The following is a 10746-nucleotide window of genomic DNA, read 5'->3' as shown; positions in this document are numbered from 1 at the left end:
CTGTACAGTGGCGTGTAAATTAACAAACTATAAACATTTTTAAGAACATTTGACTGAAAGGGAGACAAAAAGAAATTCAACACAGTTAATTTGTGCCAGTGGTGTCCAACTCACCATATTTATAAGAATATTTATCTGATTTTGTTTTATATTTCCTGTATTTACCATTTAATAGTAGCACCACAGATCTTCTCTGCAGTATAGTGTTCTTGCTACTTCTAAGGATATAAAAAAAGGCTACCGAATACTTTTCAAGTGCAGGCTGTCAGTCTGCCAAGACATCACTTGAAGAAGGTTTCCTGTTCAGGGGAAAAATGTGCTGCAGATGCATAGTTCTGCTCCATACCAGGTACCCTGCTCGCCGTAGGAGCCAGGACACTGCTGCCTCTGCGGGGGAAGGCCCTGGGGTCGGCATCCTGGGTGGCACAAACAGGGGCATGGCCAGGAGATCAAGGGTGAGATTAGTCCCTTCTGCTCAGCACTCGTTAGATCACATCCAGATACCGTGTCCGGTTTTGGGCTCCTAGTACAGGAAAGGCGGTGACAAACTGGAGCGAGGTCAGGGAGGCCTCCAGGGTGGCTGGAGCTGGAGCACTTGCCCTGAGAGGAGAGGCCACGGGAGAGCAAGGCTTGGTCAGCCTGGGGCAGGGAGGGCTTCGGGGACCCTACACCATCCAACGCCTTCCTATGAGGTGAGTGAGAATATGGAGCCAGGCTTTTCTCAGTGTCGCAAAGGAGCAAGGTGAGAGGTGACAATAAACTGAAACTGAAAAGAAAGGTTTGGACTGAATGCAGGGAAAACCTGTTCCCCATGAGGACACTCAAGCAGTGGCACAGGGTGCCCAGAGAGGTGGTGCCGTCTCCATTCTTGGAGATTTTCAAGACCCAACTGGTTCAAACCCTGAGCAGCCTGGTCTGACCCCAGAGCTGACCTGCTTTGAGCGGGAGATTGGACAGGGACCTTCTGAGGTCACCTCCAGCCCAAGCTATCCCATCATTCTGTGATTCTGTACTCACAGTGCAGATGAGAAAGCCTGGGATATAGATAACATCGTATTTCAAACCTTTGCATTTGTGAGCATCCAGCTTTCTCTTCGGCAGGAAGAAAAAACCGTGCAGCATGATAGCTGAAAAAGCTTTCATCAGCTCGTGGTTTCTACTGTTCCTGGTGTAATGGAAATATTTCTTCTGCTCCTCACAGCAGCAAAATAATAGTAAAGAAAATTACTCCAGTCAATTGAGACATGCTGTTTCCATGTCCTCCTTCCAGGTAAAATATTTATTACCTGTTAAAGTGTTTGAAGGCCACCCATTCACTGCCTTTTAGAAACCAGTATATAAAGAGAAGAAAAAGGAAAATAAAGTACTTCAATTTTAAAAGTCTGGAGGCAGGGAACTGTAAATGATACACAAAAGGTGGGAGAAGGTAGGAGGAAATGGCAATCTCGGTGTGTTACTCTGCTGTGGTACATTACAGTAAAGAAAGATGAGTGTATAAATAAGTCATAGCAAGGGAAAAATAAATGGGCAGTGGATTGGTAAGATGAGGTAAGGTAATTGGTGGTGTCCCAGGTAGGCTGAGAGACTTGTCTGCCCAAACATTAGTAAAATACTCAATCCTTTTTCCCATGCTGGCTGCCCCTGTCAAACAGGGCAAGACAGGCGTTTACCCTTTGTGCAGGTTACAAAGCGTATACAAAGCAGCCCTCCTTAGGACCAAATCAGATAAAAGCAAGGCAGGAAGAAAGGGGCACTGAGGTTGGTCTTCTGAACCAATGCTGGCTCAGAATTGATGGGTTTGCTACAATTTAAGATTTAGATTCTTTAAAAACAAAGCAGAGGCAAGCTGCGTGATCTTTAATGAAAAATGTTCAATATTACAAATGGGAAAGGAGGGAAATTAAACAAGAGTGCTCAGCACAGATTGTGTTGTGGCAGGTCACATTCTAGAGGAAGTTCAGAATACAAGAAAAATCTCTGTATACTTGCATGTGATGCTAGTGCTTATTCCAGCTTCAAAACTAAGCTAAGATACCTTAACAAGAAATGTTTGCTTGACAATGATATCTTGAACTGGCAGACACTATTGGCACAGGTAGATGGACTGATGTGACATTGCCGTAGTGTGGCTGTAACTGCAATGTACCTCTTCCTCTTGCTAGAGCTATAACAATCCAGTGAAAACGTCCAGTAGCAATCCAGAGGAAAAGCCCTTTGTTGGATCGTAAGAGCGCTGCACAAAGATACGGTAAAGGCAGGAATTCAGCCCTTCCATCAAGTAATAGTTCACTTTCGTGAAGACATTGTGTTTGAAGTAGGGCTTCCTGGCTGTACATGGGCTTACTAGACCCAAAGAAATCAGCGATAGAGGATATCTTTCATGGCAAGGCAGAAGTTATGTCACTTTATGCAGCATTCAAATGGGCATCTGGAAGTGTAAGGAGTTACTTTGGATATACTTGCTAACGGTGTAGTAGGTTATGCTCAGCAGTGATAAACATCTGGAGACAGGCTTATCATCTGTTTCAGTAGTGGGTCACGCATTCTAGGTGCTTGTTTGTCTATGTGATGAAAATAATTCCATGTGTGTCAGAGTGAGCTCTGCTATAATCTATATTAATTTCCTGAATGATAGGTAACATAATACCCCAGTAATATATTTTCAGAACTTTGAAAAGACTGTGGCTTTATTTTGAGACTTGTAGACAAAAATAAGGGAGAAGGAGAAAGCCATGGCATATTTAACTACTCACAGTGGTAATGTGAATAAATGGGAATTGTAGCAGAATCCATGTTACTCAAGGATCAAAATGCACATATTAGGGATTCTCTCAGCTTTATTCCTTTGGAAAAGAAGTTTTGCATGAGACACTACAGGATCTTCAGTATTCAGGCCTCACCATTATGAAGTTCTTGCTTTCAAAAAAGTTGCTGAAAAGCAGTGTGTAGCCAGCATTTGGACAATCAGTGCTGACCCAAGAGGGAAGGATACTGCTAAAAATAGCAGTTTGTAAGTCCTGAATGAGCTAGAAGTAGCAGAGATGGGAGCAGATAGTAACATAGTGGATCTTGTTTAGGAAGGGTCAAAGACTTGTTTTCCCCTCCAATGTATCCTAAAAATGTTGATGTATCTGACCCTAATATAGTCTTAATAAATTCATGACTGCAATGCACTTCTTAAGCAGTACGCAGAATGGCAACAGATTTTGAGCAAGCGGGGGCATAAAATCTTTCACCGGCTTTGATGGAAACAGTATCAGGCTAAGTTCTCTAATGCAGATCGTTTATAAGAAGGCAAAGATGAGGCAGAGTGTAGGAAAAAAATTATCTCACCTCTTAACTGGCCATATACTCTAATAGTTTTAGTAGTTGTATGGGCATGAAGCATTCCAGTGTAGATACAAGCCAAACAATCTTACAACCACGACTGGTGAACAACAGTGGTATCAGTAACTGGTAGTAATTCAGGAATATTTAGTATTTTCCAGACAGTGTTTTCATAACACCATTAAACTGCATGGTTCTGAAAGTAATCATGTCAGCAAAGTAAAAACAGAGGTCAAAACTAGCCAAGAACTTCAGGAGTAGCCACAAGATAATATTGTCTACTTCATAAAATGAAGTTTCAGGCAGTGATCAGAGGATTTTGCCAATGTAAAAAATGAAAGATAGACAGTTCAAAACAGCAAACTCCTGAATTACAGAAATGGCTTACAAATGAAGAAGTTAGTACATGAAATTCAGATTCTTAAACATTCCAAAAGGCAAAACCCCAAACTCACTCAGACTGAAAAAAATGTGTTTACAAAATCTATAGCCTTAGGGCTTGTGCTTGAAAATACACAATGTTTTCAGAATATTCATACTTTGAGTAGACATTTTATGTCTCCTTAGTTTGTGAAATGTCTTCAAGGCGTATTAAGACATTTGATGAAAATAGCAAAGCTGGATAATTAGAGGTATCATTTGTAAAGACATGCTTAATTTGGACTTCTGGAGTGGGGTAGCATGCACTTAATGGCTGGTGTTAATTCTGAATTTGATATTTAAGACAGTATATTAACAGGTGTAGAAATGCAGGGAGACAAAGAATGTAATTATTTAATCAGGTAATTAGACAGCTTACTAAACATATTTTCATTTGGTGGGAACTTTATTTTAGGCATTTCCTTTATCCCTTTAAAAAGGTAAGAGAAGAGAATTAATTCCATTTATCTAAAACATATTGTTTAGCCACAACAAAACCAAAGGTAATAATTGTTTCTTCTTGCATGTGCTGCCAGAAAAAATCATAACTGAATAGGTAAAGCTGTTTATCTGCCCAAAGTAGCAACTTTCTGATAGAGTTTACAGCCATTCAGGTACCCAAACATATAGCTGTTGCTAGTTAACATTCTGGTGTAGATTCTTGCATGTGAAGCCAGGTGTCTGGTCCTCTAAGCTGTACTTTCAGAGTACACTGAACTTTTTTGGCTTGAATTCACCAGTGATTTAATCTCTGATAACAGAATATTATTCTTGTCCATCTTATTTCAAGGGGTGAGAGCAACACACTAAACATATATGGTTTTTTTCTATTTGTGGGATGTTGTGCATTATGACCAAGTGTAGCTAATGGATATTCAAAATCCAAGCTATAAAAGATAAAGGAGACCCTCCTATTCCCAGAAATCCAGGTCTGGGAGATAAAGACAAAAAAGCGGCCACTCATTATAAGCAACTAGGAAGGCAATAAAATGTTGCTCCTCTTGAATACTAAGTCAAATGAGTCTTCTAATTAGGAATATGTCTAGAAACAAAACCACTCTCTATAGTAACTGCTCTAAGACTTAATACTGCTAGCCTGGGAGAATTCTTCACTTTCCCATTGAGCATTTTTGTTCCCCTTTGAAGGAGATGAGAGTACGTGTGTGGCTGGCAAACTGTCACTGACCTTCTTCTGTTCTCTCGTAGCCATGTGCAATAAAGATTTTTAATCCCTTCTTCTCTTTTCAAGGGACAAAGTCCTGCCATCCCATAACATGCTTCCCACTGGTGTCACAGCTAGGGGCCAAGGCTAGTTTCATGTGCTATCCAGGGGCTTCTGCAATTAACCAGTTGTTTCAAAATAATTACAAATTAATCACTGTAAATCTGCTTTAAAGACTTAACATTACTCTGTTAGATTTGCAAAGGATGACTTCTTGAAATGCTTTAGTGAAACAGAAGCTATTCCTGTGGTTACCTTGCTCTGCAAAAGGGGCAGTAAAGAGGACAGAATCCAGGCTAGGTGTCAAGCTGCATCTGTTTTTCCTGTAACTCCTTTTTTTACCACTTTATTTACCTTTTGCATTATAATAAGTGGATTGAGGGGAAAGAGATAATTTTTTAGCTTGTTTTTTACCTTCTTGTTTCCTCAAAATAGTTGAGGAGATTTTGCACATACTTTCAGAAGGATCTAAGTAGTCTCAGGGCAAAGAAGAATGCAGAATGCTAGCTCCGGTGCCTAGCAGAGGTAATTTGAACAGAAACAGGGAGGTGATAAAACCATTTTTACAACTTTTTAACTTGTGGTTCAGCAAACATGTTTGTAACGTCTTATACTCTGCAGTAAGGAAACAAATGTGATTAACACCTATCGAATGTGGTTTCCCATAGCGGAAATTCTGTATGCAATGTTTTGAAATAGTTGTTTTTTTTTTTTAAAAAATAACTATATACACATTGCAAAGACAAGGTCAAAGGCCTTTGAAGCATGGTAGGTGGTAGCATTTGGGGGAATAGCTCTACAGACTGAGACTAACCCATAATGAAGCTGTCTCTTGCACTGGTAAACTTTTCATTTGTGGTGAAAAAATTGCTGTGCCCTGGAAAACAAATTTTACAATCGCTATTCTCATCCTAGAGCTCTAGGCAATATTTTAGGTATGTGCAATATTTTAGGTATGTGACACAAGACAGCATGGCAGTAAGATTAGACATGGGGCAATGTTTGTAGGTAGAAGCAATACCTGCGTACAAGCTCTCCTTGTATGTGTATGTGAAGCAGCAAACTTCACTCTGAGTGTAGATGGAAACACTGCACTTGCCACTGAATGTTTCTGTATTGAAGGCCTAACTTGTAGTTGGTTGATACAGCTATTCGTCTCTAATTAGGCGCAAGTAACAGCTTTTTCATAATAGCTGCCTGGATATTTAAGATAACTATCTGGTGCCCTCTTGCGGAGTTTTTTAGATCAGAGAACAGTAGAATGAAGTATCTTACTCTGTCTTCACAGCACCCACAAAGATCTCTTTAAAGGAGGGTACAAATAAGTTTAATCACATTTGTAATTGTAGCTGTATGAAACAGATGCAATCAAATACAGATATTTTTCTGCAATTAGTTCTGCAAATATAGAGTTTTTTCTGCAATTATTGGTACAATCCTGCGAGTGAATGGCCCAACCGAGAGCACTTTTGCTGAAGTTGTTGAAGGTTTATGCTTGCACTGAAAATCATGCAAGAGGTAAATAAGTATGAGGATGTCTTGGCCTGTTGTGTTTATCTCTACAAGGCCATTTAAAAAGTGGTGAACAAAAGTATATTTTTAAATAGACAGTCAAGGATAAGGACAGAAGCAGGCAAACAAGAGGAGAGCGGGGAAAAAAATGCTGAAAAAACCCCATCAAGACACAGTTTTAGTCATCCCTGGCTTAAGCATCAGTTATAGCAAATGAATGACTACTCCTTTCCTCTTTTTGTACCTTATTTTAAAGGATTTCACATAGCACAGACTTACCTTGTTTTGTAGCTGGTCAAAGCGTGCAATCCCCATACGACTGTATCATCAAGCGTGGGCTAATTTTCGTAAGTGGAGAAGCTTAAGATGATTGTGCCTTACTTTTCAAAGGCTAGTTAAATTTTGCAAAACTATCACTGAGCTATGTGTTTCAAATATAATTCAAAGAGGTTTTCTTTTAACTCATCTGGTTTTTCCATTATTTGAACTTAAGCAGTGACCTCAAGAAATTGTGGAAAATAGCTGTATGCCAGCTGTATTCTGTTCCAAGTCAGCATGTGACTCATCAAAGCAGTTCTGCCCACTTCTTCGTAACACAGCTCTTTTCTCAAAAACTTTAAGAGTTGTTTAACTCAAAGACAGTCCTACTGCTACAGTCTGGACAACCCTTGAATTTGGGGCATATAGATCTGAGCTCTAATTTATTTCGGGGTGGTAATGCATATTGCACACACTCACATTTCAGTCCGATATATTAAACAGGATTTTGCAGTTAGAGAGTTTCTTTCCAAGGAGGCCCAGCGCAATTTCCACTTGTACTACCGACTGCCTATGTGAACCTAAGCAAGTCACTTAAAGTTTGTAAATCATCTCACACACCTGAAGACAAAGATAACAATTGTCCGATAATCTTCTAAACAGCCGTATGAATTAGGGATCTGTAGTGGACTTTGATAGGTGTTGGGAGCAGGCATTATGTTAGGGTGGAGGTGTAAAGGAGACATAATTTCCCTTTTCGGGTTCCACTGCCACTCTTCTTTCATTATTTTCAGGCTAAGGGATGGAAAAGTGAGATCTTGGCTGTATGTCGTTATTTGTTTTTAAAGTCTGTGGTTCTGCTATTTGGAAAATTTTTGCCTTCCAAATGACCAGCAAGAACACAGTTTAGAGAAAAATAGCCTAGACCTATTCTTTACAGCCTCACACATCTGGTTCAAATTTGCGGTAAGAGGAGAAATGAGATGTGTAATACAGGTTTATGAACACAGCAGATATGTGTGTCCATACATGCACGCACACACAAACACAGGCACGCACGCTGGATACAGAAGTCACAAACATTTTGGGTTCAGTTAAATGAGGCGTAAGGCTAGTGAGAAGTACATAACTATTTGTTATAATGGTTTCCACTCACTTGTAAAGAACCTGCATTTAGGAAGTCCGCCCTACTTCTCAATGGGGTCTGATAATGAGGAGTGCCTTTTTGCTGAATGTCTTCATACAGTAAGATAAGAAAGGCAGTTCAGCACTTGCTTTCGCGTTGTTCTTTTTTCCTCAGATGAAATCTGTCAGAATGTGGATTTAGAAGTTAACTGCCTGGAAGTCAAATCCCATAGAACTGTTCTCAGAATTTATTACCATCTTTAGAACAAGCAGTGGAAAGGCTACAACCTATTTAAGTTAAAGAGGGAAAAATGAAACAAGGCAATCTTTCCAGACAAAGAAACTGATGAGTATTAATGTACAGTCATTTTAAACTTCTGACACAAGATAATTCCACACAATATTTGCATTGTGTAGTTAAAAAATGGCAGTATTAATGCATGTTCAAGGTTAGTTAATTGGAAAGATTGATAATGTGCCTCAGGTTCCCTGTCATTATGAATTTATTTTTCTACATTGATTAAATATGAGTATATGAGTAAATGTGATCAAAGCAGATTATTTACATTACACAGCGGTGTGGTCTGTTGGGGCAGCACATCTACAAAGCCATCGAAAGTGGTTTCAGAGAGAGCTGACAGATTACTACAATGTTTATCACTGTTACAGTCTCGGTGGGAATCTGGTTTAATCTAATTAACATAACAGTGGGAACACAATGACAATAAAAATCAGAAGCACTAAAGAACTCTTCTATTATGTAGCCAGTGTGACTGACTGGAAAAGAGAGGCATTGCAATGAATGCAGAACAGGAGAATGCTCAAGGGGGACTAATAGGTCAAAGAAGCTTTTCTTTGTACTCATAATGTTAAGCTGGGCTTTTTTTCCACACATTGTGCTCTAGGCACCTACTTTAGGTATTCTGAATTGTCCCCTCTGTGCTTACATGCCTCTGAATTGACTAAGCTAGCAAGATGGCTTTGGCCCTCTGAAGCATACCTAAGTTAGATGTATAGAGTCAGCTAAAGCTGAAGTTCTAGATTTCTGCCCAGGTCCAAACTTGTAAAAGTAAGCTACAATACAATTTGAAGCTGAGCTTAGAAAGCTAAGGAAGAGAAATTGCGGAAGGTATGATTTGACAGATTTAATTAGAAAGACAAAAACCTGATTTTAAGCTCTTAAAACCAGATCTTCATTAGTTTGGGGTTTGTTTGAAACAAATTTTTTAAAAAAACAATTACAACTTTGGAATAAAAAAATTGAGGGGAAAGAAAGAAAGGAAGGAAGCAAGGAAGGAAGAAAATAGAATGTGGTGATTCTCATCAGGTAGTGATTTCATAGTATGTACACGATTAAGATGCATAAATCATACCTACTTCCAAAAAGAACATGAGTTACTTTGAAAACTACTTTTTCTCAAAGGTCAAATCTAAAGATTTTGAAACACCTTGAAGTTAGTGGAAGCAGGTGGGAGAAAGTTAACATCTTTTTTTAGCCATGAGCCACAAAAATAAGGTTTTTTGGTAATATTTAGCAACAATAGAGAACATTTCGTTAAGAAAAGTTAAAGCAAGCTGACTTCAAACCCTGGAAACAATTTAAAGAATACCATTTGAAAGGAGTTCCAGGCATCACTAAGTAATAAGCTAAGTGGTAGTGGGAGGAAACCATCAATAGATACCAAAACGTTTACTACCATAAAAGAGTAGGCATTCTTGGAAGCTTTGTTACGTTCTTTTGTATTCTTTTCAGAACTGCCTACTGTGTTTCAGGAACAGGTATGCTGAAGTAAATCCTACAGAAGGCGGTTTCAATTCATGAAACTTTGTGGGTTCCTTTCCCCGCTACTTTCAGTGGTTTATTTTGCAGAAGTCTAGTGGGTTGGTGTGCATCAGGAGTTTTTGTGGGGAGGGACGACCTAAATCCACAACACAAGTATAGAAACGGCTTTCACAAACTTCCAGGCTTAGCACATATCCTGGTCCTAAACACTTACCTCCAGCAGGAACAGTTGGAGCCACACTATCTTATTCACCTAGGAGATATGACATAATATCACATCGTAGCTTAGTCAGACAAACAAAAATTACAAGTGCATTTTTAGGAGGCTTCATCCTGTCACTCAGCACTGGTCCAGGAAGTCTATAGAAAAAAAAATCTGAGTCTAAAAAAGTCAGTGATACAGAATTCTTGGACAATGAAACTATAGAGTACACACCTATTTCCATAACGAAGCTGAAAACAAGTCTTTAATGTTTTCTGGTAAATAATTTACAGTAGTATTGTGTAGCCATTGATCAGAGAATAATCAAACAGGCCACCCTGCAGAAAGATTTTTCAAAGGCGCCTACAGAAAATGAATGGCCAGTATCTACGAATTTTTACTGAAAACAGGCATCAACTTCTTATCCCCAACCTACAAGTAAAAAGCCTTCTAAAATGTATAGATCAAATACAGTAAACATTGCAGCAGAGTATTAGCCAAAGTCAAAGCATTCTCTGTGTTGTTCTCTAAGACATAATTTCTCTTCTTAGTTTCTTGCAGCTTTTTGATGATAAACTAGGAAAATATGATAACGAGAAGTCTTGCAACACTGAGTGGGGATGAGGAAGCAGTGTGAACGACTTGACAGAGTGTAAAAAAGACAACAGGGAGGAAGGAAACAGAAGAGAAAGTGGTTTGGCAATCAGCCTGTTAGAGGAGGATGTAGAAATGTGGTGGTTAAGTGCTAGCCCCACATTGTTTCCTCTTACATGAATTCTTAAACTCCTCAGGATTTGTGCCCCATTCCTTGCCTTTTGTGGGAGTTGGGACCATAGATTTTCATCTCCAGTGAAGAGGTGGGTTCATTCTCTCTCACAACAGGAGAAGAGGACCCAT

This window comes from Calonectris borealis, chromosome 8, assembly GCF_964195595.1.
Source record: "Calonectris borealis chromosome 8, bCalBor7.hap1.2, whole genome shotgun sequence".
NCBI classification, from domain to species: domain Eukaryota; kingdom Metazoa; phylum Chordata; class Aves; order Procellariiformes; family Procellariidae; genus Calonectris; species Calonectris borealis.
Note: the sequence above shows the minus strand (reverse complement) of the source record.